At 39.9% G+C, this 26,569-nt stretch overlaps 1 protein-coding gene across 2 annotated transcripts in view; it reads right to left on the bottom strand.

Annotated features, from left to right (window-relative positions):
• Window positions 1–26,569, bottom strand: part of LHFPL2 (LHFPL tetraspan subfamily member 2) — a 125,348-nt gene that overhangs the window by 19,687 nt on the left and 79,092 nt on the right. The window lies entirely within an intron of this gene.

Raw genomic sequence — 26,569 nt, 5'->3', positions numbered from 1 at the left:
TAAAAAAGGCAAAACATGTTTAGTTGTGCTTTTAGCCATACTGAGATAACAGTTCAGCTCATTTTCCATTTTTGCGGGGAAAGCATGAAGTTTTCAGGCAACCTGACATACTGATGACTCAAATACACCCTTTATAATAACAGAGAGCTGAAGTGTCAGCCTGCCAAAAAAAAGTTAATTCTCTCAGTATTTCCACTTTAAATAACAATTGGAATGTAGGAAATGTCCACTACAAACCTACAGTCTTCTCCTGTCATCTGCACGATTAAAGAGAATTTAATAGAAAATGTCTATTTTTTAAGAGAAGTTCAAAAAAGTTCTAGAATCTGTATTTCTGTGCAACCACTGCACCCATGGGAACTCCTCATCTTTGTAATTCCAGGATTTTAACTGAGGTGCAAGGGACCTAAGAATTGAACACCCATCATAGCTTTTACTGCTTACTCTGTACCTGCTGAACATAAAATACTGTTTATTAAACACAGATGAGAACAAAGTTCATATTTACTTAAGTAGGTGGGAATTCCAGATTAACACTAGCAGCCATAAAAACATGGCACTGATAACAAACGTGGGATGCTATATTAGAATCAGAAGGAAAGACCAAACCATGGAGTTCTTTTCCATTTGAAATGCAAGTGCAAGAATAAATTCAGTAACATTTAAAAACACAGTATCTCCAGAAAAGTCACTGCATAAGCGAAATAGCCTATCTAAAGATGATACGGAAGTTGTGTCAAATCTCAGGACTTCACTGGAACATATACTTCCCCATTTTGCAACACAGGGAGGCTTCGCAGCACCTAAAGGTTAGTAAATGTCATTGATAACTGCAGTTCAACAGAATATACTTTGATGAAACCTTCATAATTCAGCTTTCCCCAGGTAACAAGTACTCTATTCTGGTACAAAACATATCTCCAGAGCAACACACCCTTATTTATGGGAGAACTTCTGCATAAATTTATTCTTGCACTAGTGATGCCCTCGAATGGGAGCACCACTCAACTACAACTCCTTTTTGTGAGCAGACGGACAGAAACATACAAAGTAGGACGGCGCATAGACCAGAGACGGGGCAGGGGCATTTCTTCTTTGTGAGACTTAGCAAGGAAAGGTTGCAGATAAAGTACTGGAGGTAAGTTACAATTCAGTCACACTTGTGTAGTTAATCTTTTCCTTCCAACACAGTCCACCTTGAGTTCCCAAATGAACCTAACCAATTCTCACACGGCTCCAATAGCGTGTTTGTGCCATACATCAAAGCTTTTCCAGATACAGACTGTGCTAAATAAATGCACTTCATGAAGCGTCTCTCCAGCACTCTGCTCACCCCTTTTCTTCCATTTTTGCTCAACAGAAACTCAAGCTAGGCCCTTGCAAGGCTGAAAACTGGCTGTTTATTCCTCCTCTCAGTTTCCCATCCCTTGACAAGTTTTTTCCATGACAGAACTGTATGTTCTTCACAGCAAGCCACTCAATATCCACTTCTGACTGACTGTCAAAATATTTGCTTTGACAGCCCAAATTCAAAATATACAACAGTTCTTTAACCCCTTTGGTGTTAACTCATTCAAAATAATTCTTGCTGAGGAAGCAGACTACAAAAAGTAGGCTCACCCCTTACTCAGTTGGGCCTCCCTCTATTTTTACTATTGCATTCAATTGTACAGGTGTGGAAGGAGGCCATCTGCGTTGGGCAAGTGGGTGCCCAGGAGGGAAACAGCCTTGCACAGCAAGCACCCGCGTGAGCCGCACACCACTGCAGCTCTCCAGCATGAGGGTCTCAGCAGCACCATCCCACCCCACCATACAACCTACCGTTCCTCAGCTGGGCAGCTCAAAACTACACCTTCAGCCTCATTTACTCTGCTCCTTGCACCATGCTCATGGTCAGGCTCTGCATTAAGTGAAGGCTAATACAGTGAAATGATCTCAGTGAGAACATCAGATCCTCACAGCATCCAGAGAGAATAAAACTGAGCTCTTGAATGCCAAAATCTTCTGGTTGTTTCGATCTAACAAAACAAACCATCTTAAAATATCACTAAAACTTTCTTCCTCTTTAGATGAAATTTTGACAGCCAGATACTCTGCCTCAAGTTGTACTTTCAAATCTCTAGCTAAGACTATTCAGCTGTTGCCTTTACTACACAACATCGCTATATGCTAAGTAGCTGGTGAAGGGCCTAGAGCACAAGTCTTATGAGGAGCGGCTGAGGGGGCTGTTTAGCCTGGAGAAAAGGAGGCTGAGGGGAGACCTTATTGCTCTCTACAACTACCTGAAAGGAGGTTGTAGCCAGGTGGGTGTCGGTCTCTTCTCCCAAGTAACAAGTGATAGGACAAAAGGAAACATCCTCAAGTTGCGCCAGGGGAGGTTTAGATTGGATATTAAGAAAAATTTCTTCATCAAAAGGGTTGTCAAGCATTGGAACAGGCTGCCCAGGGAAGTGGTTGAGTCACCACCCCTGGAGGTGTTTAAGAGACATGTAGATGTGGTGCTTACGGACATGGTTTAGAGGCGGACTTGGCAGTGCTAGGTTAACGGTCAGACTCGATAATCTTAAAGGTCTTTTCCAACCTAAATGATTCTATAATTCTGCGACTATAAGTAAATAAATAACATCTATTTTTCTGAACTCTATAAAGAAACACACTTGCCTCCATTTTGCTTACACTGACAAAACCAGAAAGTCAGAAGCTGATCCAAATTATAATACTTGAATTAAGGTTTGATTTTAGAGATGTTGAGCTGCAGGGTTTTGCTTTGGCATACCAGGCAGATAGGAAGGAGCAGCTGCAAAGTTCAAATCTCAGTCAATCACATACCACAGCTATTTATTTTAAAAGGTGTCCTACAAGCAACGTACAAGAGACCCACAAGTACCTTCCAAAACAGTGTTACAGCCAGTCCTTCATGCTCCCCTTATGGTTTGACTGAAGGCGGGAGCTCAGACTAAACCCTACAATTCAGCTTTTGCCGTTCCCAGCCTGGTTCTGTCAGCTCAAGAGTGAGAATAAATCATCTTTAGATAAGTGGCTTTTGGCTTGGCTTAAACAAACAGCTGAATGGAAGGCCACACAGACTGCTGAAACAGTCCCAACTTATAAAATAAATCCAGGCACAATTAGACATTTTCTTCTGAAGCTTGCTGCAGTCCAAAGCACAACCGCACAGAGGAGTTTCTAAACCTTGTTTACAATATACAAGCTTGAGCATCTCATAAGCCAAAATGTGCAAATCATGGAAGCCTGGGTTCTGCTTTCTCTGAAACATTGTTCGTTAGCAGTTATAAACACTGTGAAAATGCTTTGAACTATGAAAGTGGAAGTGGCTCCTATTTATGTTGATTGCAGACTCACTATTTAAAACAAACAGAAAGAGGCTCACATACTATGACTCAATTACCTCAAGCTGACCCCCACCCAGGTTGACATGAGCTCCCACTTCATACAGCTTCCATCCTTAGGTGTTGCTGGACAAGCAAGCTAGTCAACTGTGATTTCACCCTGCCTGGCAGAGTGAGGCAGCCACCAAACCATGGAGGCAGGAGGGACAACACTTAGACAATGTGGGATGAGCATTAGAGATTATTCATTTTCTGGGTGAGTGATAAATCTAAGTAAATAAACTTCTCCTCCCACTTGGTCCCCTCACAGGAGGTGCATTCTTCCAGGAGCTGCTGCCCAGGAGGAGAGGGCAGGCTCCTGCTGACTTCCACTCAGTCTTCAAAGTAGTGGACCAGACACCAAACAGCATTTCTCAGGAGATACCACCATGAACACCAACCCACCTGGCTAAAGGTGCACCTCTGCATTTCTGTCCCCACACACTTATAGGTGACTTGCAAATGCTAGAAAAGGTACGTTCATCACATTCCCATCACAAGAGAACAGGGACAAGGATTAGTAGTTAAGGAAAGACAAGTTGTCCCAAAAGGTCTGGAGTAAGCTTTCTCTGCAGACCACGAGGAGCTCTGCTGGCACTGGTTTCTGGTAAGCAGCGCACACTCACCATGGGAAGCACCTGGACCAAGAAGAAGGAAGGACACTTGGATACTTCAGTGTGTCTTTGTTTTATTTTTTAAATGCAACACGTTTCAAAGCCATCAAAAATATTCAGGGTCAGATAACAAAACAGGAGAAGGTGCTTTAAAGCTGAAGTGGTTGCACAGCTTCAGACAAACAGCAGAGAATAAGCAAAGGATTCCCTCCCCCTCCATCAACCTTCATATTTTCATCAAATTATTGCCTACTAAAACAACATTCCAGAGCAGAGAAGAACAGAAAGCAAAGCTTTGATTAGTCGTCACTTGTGAATTAAAGAAGGAGCACAAACATTTGCATATCTCATAAATATTTAACTGTTATAAACCTGCACAGGCATATTAATGAGTGCATTATTGTGACAGGCTGTTGAAAACATGCCATACTCTGTTCATAGACAGATGCATTTCACTGGTAATAGAAGGAATATAGACTTAGAATGCATCATGTCTTGATCCTGTTGGCACAATGTAAAATGTGAAATATAGCTAAAATATTTTGCAAAACAGTTAAACCTCACTGAAGTATCCTAATCAAATCCCTATTTCCTTACCTTTCATTTGAATTATGCCCTGTTTACTTCAGCCTTTTCCTCCCAAAGGCAGAGCTTGTAGATGTAAAATCTTAAATTAAACTATCCCTCATGTGCCCAAATGCCCAAATTCTATGTACACCAACAGGTAAAAAATAAATAAATAAACACCAACAAAAAATGCTGACAGTGACTGTTGTTCTCCTGAGGCAGCTCAAGATGGTTATTCCATCCCATCTTGCAAGTGGGCTTCTTCCTATCATGCTATGGAAAATGCCATCTAATTACAGGTGGATTTGTTTCTAGAATACATAACTGTAAAAGAAACGAATATAAAACTTATTTCCAACTTCAAAAAAAAGCAGTTGACATGTACTATTCTCTTTCTGACCTCATTAAAAGCTGTGGCAAAACTCCCACTGACTTTAACGGGGCCAACACATCACTGAAAAATCACTGGAAGAATGAGAGTTTCCAAATTTTCAGACCAACTGCAGGGGAGGTTAAACACAGGATTCATTTCTCTCTTCCCTCATCCAGACAAAACTTTGCTTATTCCCCCCCCACTAAGAGGAGATCAAGCTAACTCGGATTTCCAGCATCTCCTCTGAACTGCAAATTCTCAAGCAGGAGATTTGTTCCATTGCTCCGTATTTATTGACTTACAAGATTCCTTAAACCTACAGCCATTACGTTGTGTTTTGAAAACTTACTCAAGATCTCTTGCAATTCCAAAACTTATTAAAACCTACAAGGCTAAGAAAAGCTAATGTGTAGTATTTCTATTGTTGCTATCTCAAGAGAAAATTACACATCACATCAAAAATCATCACTAAGGGAGCAATCTTAGCTACAATTAGTGATAGCCTAACTGCTCAGGAATTTACCAACTGGGAGTGGAATTGTGAGTTTCTTTTCCTACTTTGATTTCTCACTAGCTCACTGAAGTCTCAATCTTCAAGAGTCTCATCTGAAGCCCCCTTTCTTCTTTACATACAATATCACATCTGTCAAGCGGACTCAAGTATTCATTGTGTTGCGATTACTTCTTAAAACAACTCTTAACTACAACTTCTAAAGAACTTTGGCAGGGGAGAAAGCATGGTTAGGAGGAAAATGGGAAGCCAGAAGGGAAGTACTACTAATATTTGGTACCAAACAAATCCTTGCTATTTTTATATTCAGGATTTTTACCTTAAAAGGAAGCTAGGCTTTGGCTGTTTAAATAGTTAATAGTGTATGCATGAGCCAGAGCATCAGCCCAAAAAAACTTGGAATCTGTGCTTGTTGTAAAAAGCAATTCACTCCCATGAGTTCATCGTGACAGATTTGGAACTGCTCTTAATAATTTATGAATATTGTATTAAGATATTTATTATACTAATATATTAGTTATTATTTAATATGAGGCTGGTGAGAAAAACAGGCAGGAAAGGAAAGAATGACTCAGTTATGCCACTTCTTAGCAAACTCTGGAGAATTGCTTACTAAAAAGACAATACTAAAACAGGAAAAGCCTCGCAAACACACCAGATCAAAGATGTGAGGACTGTTTAGGAAGGAACAGTCTCTCAAACTGAAGGATAGAGAAGCTGTTTTGGACAAACAAGCTTAAGGAAAAGGCACTTATTGGAGGTGCCTGTTGAACTTAGGCCAACATGGGACACCATACTGCACCCCTCATTTGCCTTTAGGCAAAGCAGACACCCCTGCAAACAGCCTTGGTTCCTTGTATGAAGGAAACACTGCTTCAGCTAATTCTCAAAAGGAATCTGTTGCCGTACCTCCTTTAACAGTTATGGCTGCATTAGCAGAGCGACCACAAAGGTTATGGACCTCCAGCCTGTCTGAACAGCCCGGGGTGGGTCATTCTTCTGCTAAGACAAGACCTAAGGCTGTAGACCCAAGGACTGCCCTTTATGAGCAGGAAGGACCCAGAGGTGTTTGCACTGTTACTCACTGCATATGCCTGTAAACTACGTCAGTCCCCCCAGAAAGCCACCAGTTAGCAAGTCACCTCACAGGTATCGACTGTTCCCCAGCTTCATGATGCATAACGTTCCCACAGCGTGGAAAGGACGCACTTTCAGCAGAACAGTCGCACTTTGGATCCGGGCCATACAGCTCAAGCAAACTACCTGGCTACAATACTAGTGACAGAGGAGATGGAGAACCTATCATGTTTCAAAATGTATGTATTCATTCATGTTCCTCTTAATTCAAACTGAAAGTGAAACATCCTTCAAAAATAATCGATACAGATGAGCAGCTCGCACAGTAACGCGCACACAAACATGTACATGACAGGAACACTTTCAGCGAGCAAACACTGACTTTTCATTGTACTGGAGCTAAGGAGAACCAGCAGTGACTCAAGGTAACTGAAAAGGGTCATGATGGATCAGAGCTGCCATGTTTCCATACTGGAAAGGCACATAGACATCTGAAATATCTGGGCACCACAAACAACAGTAAACTTGAAAAAAATGCATGAAAATCCTTTTATCTAGTCTGGAAAAAGGCAATGAACTCAGAGGAACACAGACATACAATATCTCTGCTAACATCTACTGAACGTGAGCTTTAACAGTTATCAATGGCTAACTATTTAACCACGGCCAAGAGAGAAAAACTGAAATGAGATGTTTCTGATACTGCATACTTCATTAATTAATAATTACAGGAATGCTGTGTTCAGTTGGGATGTCTAAACTTTAAAATGGAAGCTCACTACAAAGAGCTCAGAAAAGTCTAGACTAATAATTCAAATTCCAGAAACCCCATTTTAGAGCAAGAAACAAAAAGAAACACATGATTTATTTTAGCAACTGGATTCAATGCTAAAGCCAAGATTGGACATACTTCTACAAGCTGAGCCATGTACAAAATTCTGGCTTGTTTTATGCATTTTGACTTGCTATACTAGGTATTGATTACAGTCCTTTTCTGTCCTTAAAATGCATATGACTGTGAAAATGAGTAACTAATAAAAATTTTTAAAAGCTGAAAAGGACTAGAGGGAAATCTGCATCTTTCTCAGCTTGACCTTCTCTGAAAATGCTCTATCATCTCTCTGGCACTGATGTCCTGCTGTTTGTGTCACAGCAGCACTTAATGGAGCAAACTAAAACTGGACCTGTGTGGGGATATGCATACAGGTAAGGTAGTGCTACACCTTCCTGCCATCTAGATACATAGGAAAAATGAAAGGAAGAAGGCATTATTGACCATCCCAGTTTTCTAGATGAGATATTCCTCAGTCATATAACAAAGTCTGTAGCAACACTGGGAACCGAACCTGAATGCTGCCATTACAAACCCTAAAACTTTGGGGTTTGATATACCCCTCAGTGTTATGCGGGGTGCCAACCATTTTTCTTTTCATCCCTCAAACACAAACCTCAGCTATTCCTCTGTCACTTTGAATCTCCAGCTCTGACAAGCTGCCTGCAAAGGTACTCCTCCTCTTCCACCAAGTATGACCAAGGACAAATGATACCAAATGAAATGGTCATATCTCCAAACTAACTTTGATTTTCCTAGTCACTGAGAAACAGTTTTGTTATTAAACTGTAATTTTTTTCCTACAGTATTCACTATTGAAATAGATAATTCCCATAGCAACACGCCACAACAGCTTGTCCATTGTATCAGGAAATACAAATTCACCTGCAAAGAAACCAACTTACCTCTACGACTAGCCTTCTCTACTTGTACTTCAGAGAAGAACAATTTCAGTCGCAACACCTATAGGGGATGATTCTGCCCACATGCATACCTTATTGAAGAGAATGAAGCTATAGGACAATAGCAGATATTCAACAGGTCCCACAAGGTTATAGGAGTGGACTTACTTCAGCACTGACAGCCTTTTTATGTATTGGGCTGGTGAGTTTTCTTTTTAAAGCTTTCACTGACATTAACCCTTTTGAAAACAAATGCAGTCTACAAACTAGTGTAAATGTAGCATCTGATTGTACTATTGCCACAAGGTGTAAAGTTCTTGATTATGTCTTCCCCTTGGGAAATGCAAATAATTCCAAATCAAACCTGCATATCTGAAGATCTCCCAATGCCTCGATAGACATATATTACTAAGAAGTCCCTGCATACTACGAGCTTTAAGAAAATCTGTCTGCTCTGTAAGTTTCAAACATTTAATTCGATTCTGAAAATGATCTTTAAATATAAGATTATCTATTAGATCTCCTCATTGCATTTCAAGCTTTCTATAGAGAACTTTAGTGTACTTTAAAAGTACAGCGTACATACATAGTACAAGAAACAGTTTCATTAACTGTCCATCATGCAACTTGCTGTTTCAAAACAATTCTAAACAGTGCATTGCATTTTGTAAATTGATAATGGCAATTATTAGCATCAGTTGGTTCTTCAGTTGGTTCTGAATTTTATCTTCCATTTCCTAATAAATGCCCTCCTAGAAAACCAACTCATTTCATCAGGGACAAATTTAAGCAGATCTGAATAAATCATTAACAGCATTTATAAAATGGAAAGAAAATATGGTCATGCAGACCAGACATTTATTTAAACATTTATCAGAATTTTACTCAGAATCTTATCTCATGAATCCACAAAGGTCTTTCAGTGTCACAGCTTAAGCTGTGCACAGTGCCACCATTTGCATATATTCCTGTTCACAATATTTTCCCCAAACACATAACTCAGTTATGTTCTGGAACAAACTTCCTAGTTCATATAGTTGCACATCTATCTCTATCTCAGGTGGGCAGAACATGCTCTTCTGCCAGCCTTCGTCTATTTGGTTATGTTAAGACCGCAGAATTAATAGTTCAGATAAAGTAATCAAATAATCAAACCATTTGAGCCTAAAATGGAATATACTGAGCAAACCAGTATTTTCTCTGTTTTTTTTCTTTTTCAAGATGCTTAGCCCTATGTTCTCTCACTGCTGGGGAGGACAAAAACATGCAGGTAGAGAGTAAAAGCCAATGCTATAATCTCTGCAGCTAGTTTCCTTTGCCAGCAGGGTTTTGTTTTGTTTTTAATGAAGCATTGCTTAATGTACTGAAATGCTTTCCAATGACTGCTACCCATTACTAAGCTTCAGATCTCTGATAATGCGTAAAATCTTGCTATGTGACACTGTTAAAGTTTTATCTTGTATATATATAGTACAAAAAGCTTGGAAACATTCTCTCCTTACAAAATAACTTTCCATTCTGCCTGCATAAAAGGTGAATCAGGGTATTTCTCTATTTTTCATTATAGTAGAGAAAAGATTAGGGGACACCAGAGTTCTTATTTTATTTAGAGTTAACCAGTAAAAATACCTACATAAAAAGCTGAACTTCAAAAATTATCATAATCTCAAAGCATTAAGAAAAAAAAAAATCTTTTACAAATTCACCAATCCACTGAATAAATCAAAATCAAAACAAAGCAGCTTGTATGCACATCCAGTACCCTGCCAGTCTCCAAGCACTGTTGGATGAGTAGTGTGTGCAACACATGCAGACCACCATCAGTTTGGCACCTATTGCACCAAAAGGGCATAACAGGCTCCCCTTTCTTATCTATATGACAGGGAATACAATTCTACATGGAATTGGACATAAACTTAATTAATCTGTGTTCAGTGAATGCCATCTTTAAAAAAGTTAGGGGTTATTTCCTTTGGGGTATTGTTTTTCTTTTAAACTTTAATTCATTGTCTACAATAGGAGCTGACAGATCAGTTTGGTGTTTTGCATAGGATAAATTCAAAAAATACACTGGTTGGTGTACACTACACTTTCTGCGCTAGGATAAAACAGAGCTTTCCCAGTTAAAAACAAAACACAAACAGGTTGAACCAACCGTTTGAGTACCTGCTCCTGAAATCACTTTTGTCTGTGTATTCTCTGAGCTGTCAAGATGGCACAGGAGTAACAGTAGAAGCTCTCAAAGCTCTTTGGTGAAGCCTGGTCCATTTGCAGCACAGCCAGAACATGCCAAAAGATTTAACTGGACTGACTCATCGTTTGGATAATGATCTCATCTGAATTGAAGCTGTGAAAATACCAAGTGACTTGAGATGACATAATTGCTGTTGCAATATCTAGATTCTTCTGTAGCTCTCCTAAAAAGAGGGCTTTGTTGGAAGAGAGAGATGAGAGACTCTTAAAGCAGGTGCTCCTGGGCATGTGCCCAGAGGCTGGTCAGTACACGTGTGCAGCTAGGTCAGAGCTGTCGGCAGTGCTGCGGCAGCCTCTCTGCAGCAGGCTGTCCTCTCCCAGCTCCAATTCGTGCCCTGTGCCCTTACTGGTTCTGCCTTTGTAGGGCCGAGATCCACCTGGATTGCTCACGTTCGTATTTGGAAAAACGTACCATGTACCACGCTTTGGTAGTGGAGCTGTTGCCACTGGCTTCATTGCTGGTGGCATCTGCACTGCTGGTGATGCCTGCTTTGGTATTGAGTCTTCTTGCAGCAATATTTTAAGATGGTGCCTGAGCAGCTCTGGATAGAGCACTAGAAAACACAGCTTATCTTTTACCAAAATTCACAGGTTTATCCTCTCTGGACTGGAAGAGACCTACACAGATTGCTGCAGGAGATGAACGGCAATTGTGCTCTTCTGTGTTCAAGGTGTGTGTCACTGACTACAAGAACACACTTGTTTACTGCACGTTTTTCCCAAGAAAGGAAAGAACTACTTTGTTCCTTTTTCATTACAATCAAAATCTGCTGTCCTATCCAGGGAAGGGAATATAAAAGGCAGAAGATATTAGATGGACAAGTCATCCTTGTTTTTCTCAGTATGGTGCTGCTAAACAGTTATTTTTGAACAGTTTCAAAACCAAGCTTAGTGTAATTCTTGTCTTCTAAACAATTTTCGTATTTGCTCATCATGCTCATAAGGCCATGACTCTGCAGTGTGCTGTAAGATTTCTAGGAGTCCTAGCAGCTACATTGAACTCTCGAATGCTTTTTCAAAATACATAGTTACAGAAGAAGAACAGTCAGTATTCACTTCAGGGGAGTTAACATAAAATTATCAGAAAAACTCTAAGGCATTTTGAAGAGTTTGAGAAGAGTCTGTTTACCTAGGACACACTCAATATCGTGTCTCCCAGCTGCAGGTTGAAATAAGAAACTGCAGGAACTGCAGCAACATAGCTGCGCAGCAACACTGCACTCAATTGCCATACATGGGAGCCAAATACTGCTTGTTGCACGTGCGCAGCCCTGATTCTCTTTGTTATTCCACAGACACTGTCTTGTATGCATGAGGGCTTAAAAGTAGTTGAAACTGCAATGAAATACGCTGCAACAAGAACAAGAATGCATACAGCTCCTTTCCCCGAATGTGGAAAAACTTTTGTGTACCAGATTTTGGTTTCTTTATGAGCTGTTTAAATAAGATTGTATAAAAAGGTACTTGGCAAGTTGGTTGGTTTGTAGAAAAAACCCAAACAAACGTGACAGGTTAGATTAGATTAGGCATGTGTGTCTGAAATTTAAAACTAACATGCTGGTCACAGTTATACCTAGTAAAACAATCCTCTCCCTTGTTTTCAAACCCATATTTATGTTTAAGGATTTTTTTTTTTTTTACAGAAAGCTATAAAAAGAAACAATAAGCAGAAAGTACTTAAACCACAAGCAAATGCAAGGAAGAGATAATGTGAAACACTAAAAATAAATCTGGAGCAGTTGCAAGTTGGTGAGGAAGGAAAGTAACAGTAAAACATCCATGTCTTTATGCAAATATGGTTAAAAAGAAAATAAAGAAATAGGAATCAGCTGGTGAGAGGAAGAGCATGGTGGAACAAAGCACAGTATGGGAATGCAAACACAGGCTATTACAATAACCTGCTCAGGAAAGGTGCGTGCATAAGAGAAGGTCAATGCACTACTACTATACTCAAAGATAATGACAGTGTGCTAAAATATGAAGAGGAACAATAGAAATTATGGACATTCAGTTGCACCTGTGTGGAGACTGATACACTCGTTCATGCTGCAAGAGCCTGCCTGCTGAAGGCCAACTCAGAAAGCCTGCACCATTCTCCAAGGAAACCCAGCAGGGCAGCTCAGCAGCACCACTGCTTCTTGACAACACTGGAGAAAAATAAGCTCTGCCTGACCTGGGGCAGGTTTGAACACAAGAAGGTGTCCTTGCTCCAGGTGCCTCTGAGCTGCAAATGCTTTATACCACCCACCACTACAAAAACTGACATAACCAGTAGTCTTATAATACAAATGTTAAACGATGACCTAGGAAATGTGATACTTAATTTTATAAGAAGCTGTAGAAGAATGGCAGATAATTGAAATGTGTGCAAAAGAACGGTCAGTGATGGCTTAACCTTTGAAAACTCTTGGGGAATTTGTAAAAAGAAGTTTAATACAGAAGATTGGAATTTATCAAACATAGCAGTAACCTTTCAACATTGAAGAATGTAGTGCTCGGGGCGGGGAATCAACCCAGCCCCCACTAAGACCAAGAAACAGGACACCTATGAACTCTTGTAAGCAATTCCCTTAAACACATGAAGAACACGAGATTATGGAAGTAAGTCTAACCTTTCCACAGCGTGTTCCTTTAGAATGACAGGCTAAAATCCAAAGCTTAAACTATTATTTCTTTGGGAGGAAAAAATCAAGAAGGGTCTTGGGACAAGCAGGCAGTTATCCCTCCATGCAATTTAAACTATATTTTGTCTCCTGAAAATACTAGGAAGATATGCACAGAAGAATGCTGCTCAAGACAACTTGAGTTAGGCTAAAAACTGGATACATCCCTTTATCAGACCCCAAACAACCCAGTTTCCTACGGGTAGGCTACCACTGAAACTCCTATAACTGAGGGAGCAAAGCATTCAAGAGTTCAATACAGCTGCTAGGGTTCACAGAATTTTTACATCACACTGCAGAGTCATGCCCTTATGATCATGATGAGCAAATACGAAAATTGCTTAGGAGGCAGGAATTACCCTGAGCTTGGTTTTGAAACTGTTCAAAAATAACTGTTTAGCAGCACCATACTGAGAAAAACAAGGATGACTTGTCCATTCTCTTGAGAAAAAATGGAATGCTTTTTCACAAAAAAAAGCATTTGTTTAGGTTTGTTGGTGCTATACTTATGTGGTAGTTAATCACTCAAGAACAAGCAATGCCTTTGTAAGACAAATGAGGCATGGAGACAAATGAGGCATGGAAACAACTAACACAGAAAACCTCTATTTGCCTTTTTTCCCTACCTGCTTTGGTAGACGTAAGCCATATTTGCATCGATAGTGAAAAACGGGATATTGCAACACTTCCATTACTGCACCTTTCTTAAAAGCTATGCTGATTTTAAAAATACACTATAAACTCAGTTGATTAAGTAAGGTAGCATATAAAGAACGTATCTTTTTAAAAAAATTTATATTTAACTTTATAAAATTAAGCATTAGTATAGAGCAGATTTTTAAGTCTGACAATACTAGTACACGTATATCTAAATTAATTCAAAGTCATGCTCCACCACAGTATCTCAGGGAGGTAAGTGTTATTCCAATACTGATAAACTGTTATGCATGCTGTTAAACAGATGCACAGTAAAAATCAGACAGAGAAAAAAACCCCACCCACATTTTTTCCCCCAGCCATGAAAGCAAGAAACTGAAGCCCATTTGATTCCAACAACAAAATCCAGGCAATGCTCACTGGGAAGGAGTGATGGGGGTGTGGTTTGTTTTGTTTTATTTTAAAAGATTTGCTAGATATATTCTGCAGTAACTTGTCATGCATAATATTATTTAGCTCCTAGTTAAAATAAAACTGTGGCTTAAAGTACAAAACAAATACAGACTATGACACAGATCTTTCAGCTGGTAAAATGCTTTCATGTACCCACCAGAATATTAAGACACAAATCCCTTTGGTTAGTGACATTGTTTGAATTCAGTTCCCAGAAGAAACTAATACACAACATCAAGGCTGTAGATATATCAGACTTCTCAACTACAGCAAAACTTCTGAAATGGTAAATATGTTTGCATGGGTTTTTTTTTCCTGAGCAGAAAGATTTCATAGCATATACTTAGAAATGCTCAGTATCATTTAAAAATTCTAACTGCATCGCCAGCAGTTTATGAACTCATCATTTCCATAAGGCTTGCCTTGCTATTTGATCACAGGAATACAAGCTTCTTTTGAGCATTAACATGCATCTACAACTGTAATCTTAGAAACAAAACAACAAACTGACTTGGTTACTATGTTTTCACTTAGATCAGCTGGTATTCAGGAAGTGAGAGACTGATTACTAATCATCTGAGAGAGCCCTTGAAATGATGAGTGACCTTTTAAAAGTTCAGAAGAATAAACACGTATCATGAAATCACTGGGAAACAGCTTCTTAAAGAAAACAGGTAATGGAGAAACTTAGTTGAGGGTGAATGTATCACTGCATGTCCGTCACATCCTGACTTTAATGTTTTGAACACGACAAGGCTGAGCGCCAGCCCTCTCCAAAAAACAGGGATGCTTGTTTTGCCTCTTCACAATTAAAACCGATGCTTACATTATATTCACATTGTCCATAAATGCTGTAACACTAGAAGACTACTTATGTAAAAAAATTCTTGTGCTGTTTTGCAATATTGTGAGCTGAGACAGTGGTTTACACTAAGTCCACCAAGCAGCTATCAGAACGTACAAACAATTAGGGGCTTTCCAAGACTGCATTTCAAAGGCACAGACACATCTGAAAAGACAATGAAAAAAATACAGTAAGCTAAAACTGATTAAATCAAAGGTAACCCCTATGACCTCTCACTGTAAGGCAGACATGATCTTAAGTAGAGGAATTCAAGAGGCATCTCATTGAAATAAAAGTCAGTAATTGGACCTGCCTATAGCAATTACACATCATAAACACAATGAACTTGAAGCCTTGGTACATATCAGGGACTATGAATTAACTGACACCAATGAGATTAAATGAGGAAAAGTGCAATAATAGAATACTGATGCATTTTGGAACAGCTTTGCTGCTTTCTCAGCCAGAAACAGTACATGAGAAGGAGATAATCTTTTGCTGTATCTCAAGAACGTATGTATTTGCTCAGATGTCCAGAAAATTGGTGACAGAAAGATCTGGAATGTTTCTGGTAAAGGAAAAAAAAGGTGGGGGTGGGGTGGTGGGGGGGAAGGGACCAGAATGAGCCCTACTTCAAAATGGTCCCATTCTCCCCTTCTCAGTCAGAAGGAGATGATGAATGAAGTTTTGTTTTTATTTTTAAAAAGCAATTGAATCATCCAGGAATCTGGACATAGCGGTGACACAGAACACTACTCAGTTATTTCTTGCAAGTACAACATAAAATAGCATGAAATCAAAAAAGACAACATTCAATGAGGGCAAGTAGCAAGAAAGAGAAATCAAGTCTATAAATACAGAGTAAAGAACAGCTAGCAGTACTACAGAAAAGGATCTGACTGTAAAATGGGTCACAACTGAGTAGGACTCAAAAGCGTGACAAAAGGACAAAAGCAAAACTAAAAACGTCTAATTCAAGGATGTGTTGGTACTCTTACCAGGACACAGAAGGAAGTGATTCCACGCACTTTCAATGCATCCAGCTTTTTGCTTTACACTTTAGCAAAAGATGTAGACAAGACAAGAGAGACCAGAGGACAGCAACAAGAATGGCCAGAGATCTTAAAAATGTGACATATAAGGGAATATCCAAGGAGCCTTAATTCATATGAAAGAGTAGATCTAGAATATGATATTAACTGAGGTAAGTAATACAATTAGGATCCTAGAAACAGGGTTCATAAACAGAGCTTAAACCCTTAACAGATGGATGTTTTATCCAACAAACAATTTTGTCCTTAAATATGAGACACAAGCGAATTAGGGTACTTGTAAAAACAACTGTACTGCTGAATAGAGCCATAAGAAAACAGAACGGAACAGAAAAAATCCTGTGCGGGGTTAACATTCAAAAATCTGTATACAGATTTCCTCTACCTTTCTCCCAGTTTCAAGTTTCAGCAAGAGCTATGAAAGCAGCTGTGGCTGGGGTAAGCTTGCACGGCTCGACAGAAGTGTGGTAAGAATTTCAGGGTGATCTGAAGAGAGCTTTCTTCTACGGTGCAATCAGTCAAACTCAAGATTCACGCCCTTCACATGGCCACTCTATAAACTACAGGACAATAAATCAACCAAATCAAAACAGGATGTGTAGGGCAGTTGCTGTGTTTCTAGAACACCTCCTTTGGGATGCAGATGCAGGACACCCAAGGGATTTTGCAGTAACTTCCAGCCCAGGTGATGCACACGCTCAAAACAGTCCAGAACTAATTATAAAACTGAATCCCATAACACAACCTGTTGCTTGGCTTCCTGGTGGCATTAGCAGCATGCTGCGGGAACCTGCAAGAAAAGCTTCGTATGCCATCACAACCAAAGGATATTCTTCTTGAAGTTTTAGTTACGCGAGCACAGAGCTTCTCCACATTTCACTTGGTAATAGCTAATGCTGCAGAAAGTTACTACGTAAGTGTTAGAAAAAAATTCAACTGCCACATTTGTTTGTTGGAGAATTTCAAGTTGGGTAGGGGCTTCCCCTTACAGGAAAGGGGAATGAAAGTTGTTGCAGTTCAGCCTAAAACTCCAGCACAGGTTCCCTTTATCCACCAAAATGTAGTTCTGCCTTAGTACAGATTGTTCAACACTTTCCATGCTTAAAACACATTTTCATTGCTTACAACTTTGCCAAAAAAGCAGTTTGGGCCGAAACTTTCCACACCAGATGCCTGCCTGAGGCTGAATTTTCTTGCACAAGTTTCAGCCAAACTGTTCCGATGTTTTAGAAAATGAAGCTACACTTTTCAGCATTAAAAGCTTCTGGTGACCTTTTCTTCAAGAAGGAAAGACATTCCTGATGGATTTTAAATGCCTGTTAGCTTGACAGAGAATAAGATTTGTAATAGGGGATAAAAACTTCTATTCTGTCAGCTGGTATGTGACATTGAGGGGTGCACATCTGCCCTGATTTGGCAGTTGTAAGCCTTTCCTAAGCTTGTCTAGCTACTCAAACCTCCACAGACTGCACCCTCACTTCACACACCTTCCCCTCAAGCTGGAGTCCTGACCAGAACAGCAGAGCAGAGTCACCATCCCCCGGGGACAACATGTGATTTCAATCAGCTGTGCACCATGACGGCCCAGAGCTGGAATCAAAGCTGAAGACAGGGCATGCTTTTCTCTCTCCTGCCAGCGACTGGGCTAGGCAGAGGGCCAGGCTGGGGGGTGCTTTGGAAGGAAACAGTGAAAGAACTTTAAAAACTAAACCCCCCAAAACCTCCACCAAACAAACACACGCAAACAATAACAACCACCACGCCACAGCTGGAGAATGGGTGGACTGAAGGAATGAAGTGAGCTGGAAGAAGGTGGAGAGTGTGGATCAGGGAGACAGGACTCTCTGATGAAGAAACAGATAGGGTCTGTCCAGGGGGCACCCCAACCAGCTTACTCAGGGAGAGCAACTGGGTGTTAACATTAAGATGTGAAAAGCACCTAGAAGTGTACACAATTTATTTTGCATAAGCAACCTCAAATCCGGCATTTCCTTACCTTTTAAAACTCTGCATGACAGCATTCTTAAAGCTCCCTCATTCTGTATCTGCAATGCTACATTAAAATGTCCACATGCACTATTGTGAGGAGTGAACTTTGATGCTACAACTGAGCCAGCCTAGCAGGGACTCCTTGGAGGCTAAAGCTGACCTTTTTCTTCCCATTCCCAGACACATTTTCCTTCCACTTCCCTCGATCATTCTGGTGGCCACTGGGTCCCTCCATGGGGTGACTGAATCCACCAACCCAGCAGAAGTTAACCCAGAAGAGAAGGGGAGGAAAGAAAACCCAGGAAGCAACCACACAGGCATCTTCTCAGTGAGCAAGATGAACTGGCTCCCAGTGAAGATGAGAAGTACCCCAGCCAGCAGTAGGAAGGGGGCAGGACCACACAACAGGGAGTGGGTGGGGAGGAGAGCAAGACTTCCCCCTTCTTTTCAGATAATGGCCTTCAGCATCACAAGTTGAAGGATATTTATTACAAAGGCCTTCAGCATCGCAAGTTGAAGGATATTTATTACAAAAATTACAGCGTGATATATCAAAGCTTTAGAAGCAAGAATGCTGTTGGCTTACCTAAAGCTAAGCCATTATCTCTGTTTATAGACAAGCAATGTTTCACAACAATTGCTTAAACCTCCCCACCAATTAGGGCCCCTAGAAACAGAAGTGTCTTCCAGAAAACATGACAAAACTATTGGTATTTCTTCATTCACAGTCACAACTCTGGAGTCACGTGCTAAAATTATTTCACTTCAGCAATGTTTCAGTGACTCACAGGCTGGTGTGCAGTATATTCCCCAGAAAGAACTCAGCTTTATTGTTTATATCATATCTATGCTGTTTAAAAACAATATAGTTTTATTCAGTGTCTCTTTTTTTTCTGTAGTTCAGTCACAGTGGTCCAATTGTACCCAGTGTGCACCCCACCCACTTCAAATTAAAACTAGAAAAATAATCCTTCTGTTTTCATTAAAAAGTTCTTCCTCCTTTACCCACGTTACAACTGAACTCGTATTCAGACACTACACTCCACACAAAGTTTTGAAGAGTTTTCTTTCTACCAATTTTTTCCTAAACAACAGCCTGCTGTGACCCCACCTCAACGCCAAACCCTGACACTTCTTGTAAAAATATACATTTAAACTCATCTCAAAAAAGGGGTCATTGATCCAGCCCCCAGTTGTAATGCTTGCGTTTGAAAATAACAGCAGCAAGGTGGTCAGAGAAGCAGCACCTCTGGCTCAAGACGAAACAGCCCAGCCTTCGTTTGGCTCCGACACTAAGCAGGGGGGCTGCTGTGACCAGAGCCAGTGACCCTGCTGCTTGCACACCAGAAGCCTCCTAGTGTCACCAGCCCCAAGACACCCATCAGAGAATCCTGGTGATGGGTGAGACCCCCCAAAGTTTCAGAGGGACCTGGGGAGGGCAGATTCCCCCACGCCATGGGCTCGGTGCAAGGATGCTAATTGTAAACATGAAGCTACTGACCATCCTAGAGCACGCAGAAAGACATGCACAACTTAGCTTCCCAAATGGTTCCCTTATTTCACAAACATACAGATCCGGCTGTGGCCTCTCCCCGCTTCACGATCCTCCCGGACAGAGCCGGGTCTGCATGACAGATCTGCGGCATGAAGTGTCCTGGAATGGGGAAGGGATTGCCACACTGCTCTCCAGCTACATACTAGCACCTTTCATGACAGCAGCTGACAGACTAGACTCATGCACTGGGGGAAAGAAGAAAAGCAACAAAAACCCCACCGCACACTGAGCAGTCTGCAGCAAGAATGAAAGATTCTTGCATCACATTCTTCTTACGCTGCATTCAGGGCCTTTTTGGCCCAAACTCTCTTCCTGACCTCATCTACCATGACTATCCTCCAAGTCCCGTCTCAAAGCTAATTTCCTCAAGGGAGCTCAACATTTAGAAATTGCAGCTACACGTGCACATTAAAAAAAACTAAATATGCACAGACTGTCCAAGCAAGCTCTCAGAGAATGAGCTTCCAGTTGGTTTAGTCATCCAGTTCCAGCAATCTACTTTGTTTCAGCCTGTTGTTCTTATCTTCAAGATATTAATTTTATTGCAGGATGCTTTCTGGGGGCAGAGCACTTTTTAAATCAGAACATCAGACACTAAATCCTGACATGGAATTACTGAGAGGATGATCCTGTTGGAGGCTTCTCTGGGCTCTTGGAAGGTAAAACATACTTGTTGAGAACCTCCATCTCTTTCTAGACTGTCAAGTGCCAAGTGCTTTTATTATTACGTACATAATTGAAAAAACATTTACTCTCAGTCATGTGAGTTGGGTATACTAATCCTAAATGCAAAATGTGTCTTCTCAGAGTTTTAAAGAATCAATGTGAACACCTACATCTGAAGTTCCAAATGCAATCAATATGTAATTAAAAAATTTAATAAATGTTGCAAGTGTATACCGTATAGAAAAACAAAGTACATCTGTAAGTGTCTATAAGTGCACACAGTAAAGAAAGCAACAAGACTCAGCTTCCAGCAAATAATAAGAGCATTAGTAAACTTGTATGTAAAAAAAATAAATCACCTTTTCCTTTTTCCCTTTAGGAAGACCTGGTACTAAGTGAAGTAATTTGGTTTTCAGATAACAGACAGGAAAGAACTTCTCTGAGAGAGATGAAAGGATTTAAATAAGAGTGTGTATACAATTAGAATTCCCAAATGTCTGCATCACTGGCAGTTCCTGCGGGTGCTGGGGGAAAGATTAATCTTGATTAAATTGCAGATTGTGCAAGTTTATTTATGGACTCAGCTGTGAAACAGAGAAGAAAAATCTACTTGAAGCAAAGTAGATTACCATTAATCTGTTGGTAAAATATTTGGAGTCAGTTTCCCAATTATTTTCAACATAAAAACCATTGTTTTAATGTGAGCTGTGAAATAAATGAAGTCTAGTGAAAGTGTTAGATGGGCAAGTGAAGGGACAAGCAAAATTATTTCAGTCCAAGAGTCTGAAGTAGAGATTTCATTGCCTATTTGGCCAAAATATACATTTCAGATGTGTTTGTCACATGGTTCTAATTCATGTAATGACCTATTCAACTCAACTGCCATTTATTTTCAGCACTAATTACTCATTAGCACATGCATTTTGTCATGACAAGATTTTGCTAACATGAAAATATATCCTGGGTAGTTTGGAAGCCCTACTGTATTCTAAGCCAGACGCCCAGAAGGTTGATTCAAAAATTGAAATCCGAAGAAATTACCCCCCCAACAATGTATTTCAACAACGAAATTGGAGGTCAGAGAAGGAAGGACATGGAAATTCAGCAGAACATTCCTTATAGTCCATTTTTTCCCTGAGACTGCCCAGGACCATCAGACAACCAGCTGTATTCCTATTCTTCGTGGGGGACCTGAATGTCCTCATTACTGACAAAATAGGTTTCAACCCTAATCTAACAATATTGAATATAGACTTGTAAGATGTGTAACAGTTTACTCTGAATTCCAGCAAAGGCAGGATTTAACCTGTTCAACCCACTTCCCAGAATACTTTATAGGGAGGAACACATTCAGCCATTTTTTAGATTTCAAAGCTGTAGGAGAAAAATCTGAGGCAGACTTGGGTTTGACCCCCTTATTGCATCATGACGCTGAGATGAAAAAGTTGCTTCTGTTCCTAGAAGACAGTCCAAAAGCAAGCATTTCTTTTCAGGAAGTTGGATTTAGAGGCATTACACAAGATTGTCAAGTTAACTCAAACTGTACCTAAAGGAAAGGCTGCAGCTTTTGCTGCTAACTTGGCATGTGAGAACAACAAAAGCCCCAAAACAATTAAAATTACAAGTCGGAGCATGAAAATATTCCAGCCTTTGATATTTTTTTGTATTGTCTCCGTTTCTCTAGGCTTTTAAAATGTCATAAATTGCCTCTGTGCCAGAGAAGTTGCTTTTCCAACTCACAACTCTAAGCGCTTGTTTATGTGAAATACACTACTGAGTTAGCCTTCATCTCTCAGGTCTAATCATAAATTATACTGCCAGGCAGATTTAATAAAAGCTTTTAGCACTGATTTAGCCACAGACATTGAAAAAAGAATGCAGAAATGGAAAAAAACACAATTATTGATGGACTATTCTCCTACTTAAGCCATATGTTAAAAAGTCCTCTAAAACAAATCCTGTTTCAGTCACCCAGGCAAAAGACAGAAGTCAGCCTTTCAGGGCCTTTCACAACATAATACAGGCTGAAGAATCGAATTTGCAAAAAAACCTTGAAAGCAATAAAGGGGCTTGTGTAGAGTAGAGCTAACTGGCAAGAAGTGATCTTTGTGCATAGTATATGACAACACGGGAAGTGCTGTGGTGTGGGTTAAGCTGCCATTTGATGTCGAAAGTCCCAGGTTAATAGGTTACCATGCCCAATGAGAGTAAGATCCCATGTGAAAGTGAAGCTTTACACAGTATATTTGGGATATTTTCTCAGCCATTTGCCTCATTCTCCTTAACAGAGGCCTCTGGCAGTAACAGGAGAAGTACAACAGCTTTCCTTACTTTCTTTTTTGTAATGCCAACATCATTCACATAACAGCCTATAAGAATATGCTTTTTTAATTCTCCTTACTTACATAATAAGCATACAAATGTGCCTGGGTTTTGAGTCTATAGCAATGAATCTCTGTTTTGCAGGATTACAGGTTGTAGAGGGTTACTTAAAAAAAAAACAAAAACCCAAAAAACAAAACCCTTTTGAGAGAACTCTTGCTGTGAAGAGTCCTTGCAAGTTAGATTTCAATGCTTCCAACGTCCGCATTCTAAAAAACACCATTCACAAAGCTGAAAACAACCCATTATTCTTCGACTGCAGCCATCAGCTAGTGCTGACAAATATCTTTGAAACAAATTTGAAAAGAATATTCAAAATGTACTCAACTCAGTCAAGAGTTACTGCACTGCTTGCACACTTTCATTAGGACATATAGAGATTATATCCTCTCTAATCCCACAGTTAAAAGAAAGTGAGACGAAAAATATGTACAGTAGTTTCAATAAAATTTCTTCTCTAGTGTAGTAAGTTGTATTCAGCTATTAGGCATCTTATTTTTAACATGAAGTGAAAATAACCTTTTAATGGCCTTTGTAGCTCAACATTAATTCACTTCTTGGTTGGTAGCTGTCCTTCTAAAAAAAAAGAAAAAAAAAAATTGAGCTCCTTAGGTGTGGGTTGAATTGATTTTCCTGTTCCGTTTCATTGCCATTTTAATCTATACTTTTCAATTTCTGTCTAAATAGCTTCTTTCTATAGAGTTGTAATATTTGGGAAAGAGAAAAAGAGGGATACTTCTATTTACTCATTTACTTATTTACCCTCCCCTCTCACTCACCTCTCCCCCACAAAGTGCAGTCTACCGACTCTTCGTTCATGAATGTTGTTGGTATTATCCTAAGAGCAAGGGAAAACTCTATCTTTTAAGACTATCTTTTGGCAAGTCAAAGATAATTCCTTACACAAAAAACTGATGCCTGAAGTCAGATTTCTCTTAAGTAGGAAGGATGCAAGGTTAATGTAAGTTTTCCTCATGCTGTTTTGCTAGTTGTTGAAAATTGCATTTAAAGCCAAGAACCGAGTTCTGAGAATAGGAAGAACTTTGACACGTTCATCAAAACTTTAAATCACCTCCTTCAATAGCCGGTATGAGAACATTTTAACAGATAAATAAAGCAGAAAAATGCAGATTCAGTTCACAGGTCCTTAAAAAACAGACTATGCAAGTCAACATACACTTCTGTAGGGGTGTATTTGACCTCAGTCTACCAGTATAATCATAACACGGACCACTGAACCACAATGGTAGCAAGACAAGACAAGTAGTTAATATTTTGCCAGTGGATGCTCTTAACACTTTGTCTCACAGATACTCAACCTATCTGCCTATCGAGACATCTCTGTAACATATCCTCAGGAAGAAACAAACTTCCACTGCAAGATCTCCTCTCTCAAAAAGATCCTGCATTAACTTTTAGAAAACCAGCGATAAACTTTTTCAATTTCTAAGCAAAGGTGTCAATTCTTTGTAACCATGTACCTAACAAAACCTCTGCTGCTGCTGGCTGACCTGATCTTTTGCAAAACTCGTCACATGAGTGCTCTCAGGCTTGAGCAACTGCAGAAGCTCACTCTGTCACTCAGCCTGCCTGTCCTGTTGGTCTGTCTTCCCCTTCACTGTTGCAATCCCTAACATTCAGTTATGGATAAAAGAAGCAAGCGTCTCCAGTTTGGCTGGCATTGGAAGAACAAAGGAAAATGATGACAAACTGATGAGAATAAGACAAATTGAGAAAATGTGCTATGCTTTATCTGACGATGGGAGAAAGCATGGCAAAAGCATGCAAGTAGATGAAAAAATGAAATATAAAGGTATTAATGGCCTGGAAGAGATCATGACGATAGCTCATGTATATGTGAGCTATAACCACCTAACCTCACAAAAACAAATTTTCAATTTTTTTTTAAAAAAGATAATCATTGTGATTCTGTGTTTGGGAACTACAAACTCTCAGAATAATGCTCTGCATAATCGTTTTTCTTCTGCACAAATATTTACATTGTATCAGTGAAAGAGTAACCCATACTCTTCCCTCCCTGGATTAAAGCATCACCACCAAGTTACACAAGAAGTCATGGCTAACTGGAAACAGCTGCTAAGCCACTTGTATCTCTGTTGCTTTGTAATACTCACTAATAACTCAGAAGGATCGTATCTTACATCTGCTTCTCTTCTCTTCTACATCAAAGTCTTAACAGATAGCTTGTTAAGTGAAGTTGTCATAGAAGCTAGGTCTCGAGGAGAGGCACAGAAAGCCATCCTGTGGTTGCTGCAGATGTTCCCCTCTGTACACTTACTAATAGCTGCCTGCTGAGTTTTAACATTCTTGGAGCCAGGGTTTCCAGATGTCTCCTCCAAAATTAATACAAACAACTGGGAAGTTTACAGAAGTGAGACAATCTAAAAATTTCTCTTTCCTCACCATTTTTTCCCTGCAACCTCTGATATCCATGGAGGAATGGTACACAACAACACGGATTTGCTGCCCTAACACAAACACGCACAACAGCAGCATACCCAATTAAAGTGTCACAGAACACCCCATATCATAAATCACCACTTTCACGTACCAGAAACAGCCCTCGATGCTCACCAGCAGTGGCCAAGCCACCAGGCTGCACTGCCTCCTCCTAGTGCCAAGCATTCTGTTCATATGCTATCAGCATGCCAAAATGGGGAGCTAAGGCTTGGTCTGACATTAATATTAGCCCATCACCTCAGAGACATTATCCATAAGGTCTGACAGCACAAAATGAGATACAAAACGCAACACACTAAAATTTAATGAAAATTCACCCCAACATAGACTTGACCAACATTTTTCTGGCCATCCTATCCTACACTGCCCTTGAGCAAAGGCATCTACTTTATCTTCCAAAGAAGTCCTTTGAACACAAAAGAGAAACTAAGATATATGATTCACACATCCAAACTTTCAAATCATGTTTTACTATAAAATGAAACCGTGCCAAGTCCCTTTATCAAATTCATCAAATATTTTCCCATTTCTCTTGAAGAATGAATGCAGCCACCCTATTCTTATTTAAAAATAAAATAAAATAATAAAAAAAATCAAACAAAACAGATTGTACTGAGGAACCCAGCTTCAGTGATTGCTGTATTTTATTCAAAGACTCAAATTGCTTCCATCCAGCAACCCACAACAGTGGCCTCTGAGTATGCATACAGGCATTTATTTTTCAGTGACAATTTTATGAAGATGTACACACACAAAACAGGTCCCACGCAGGCAGTATTTACTGCCTTCCTTGCCTGCTGCCAGAAATGTTTCTTCTTCTTTAAACAAAGAACTACTGCTTTTCCTAATGGAATGAACATTTCTAAAGCCCCGGAAATCTAGCTGCAATTAGGCAATATAAATCAAACCACAGTAATGAAGCACACAGATGACCCAGTTTTCTAACCAATATAGCAGGAAGGTTTTTTTGGAAGTATTTCTAGCAATTTTTAGCATTAGCATACAATATATTTTTGTCTGTCAGACAGCTATTCTCCCTTCCTGCAAAAAAATTTTGAATTCTGCTTTGGGGGGAAACAAAACCAAACAAACCAAAAATATGTAAGATAAAACAAAACAAAAAACCCTATGCACTACAGCTAAAAGCCATAGTCTATATGGGAAACAGAAATCATTCTAACTTTCCTCCAAGAGCCAGCATCACAAGAGTTAAGAATAATCACTTCAAACACAGACAAGACATGCAAGATCTTGACCTAGTATCAGTGAACAAGGGCACAGCTCAGGGCTTTCAGCTGAAACGGGGATC

The sequence above is a fragment of the Aptenodytes patagonicus genome, chromosome Z (assembly GCF_965638725.1).
Source record: "Aptenodytes patagonicus chromosome Z, bAptPat1.pri.cur, whole genome shotgun sequence".
Lineage (NCBI taxonomy): Eukaryota > Metazoa > Chordata > Aves > Sphenisciformes > Spheniscidae > Aptenodytes > Aptenodytes patagonicus.
This window is presented reverse-complemented; position numbering and strand designations above follow the sequence as displayed.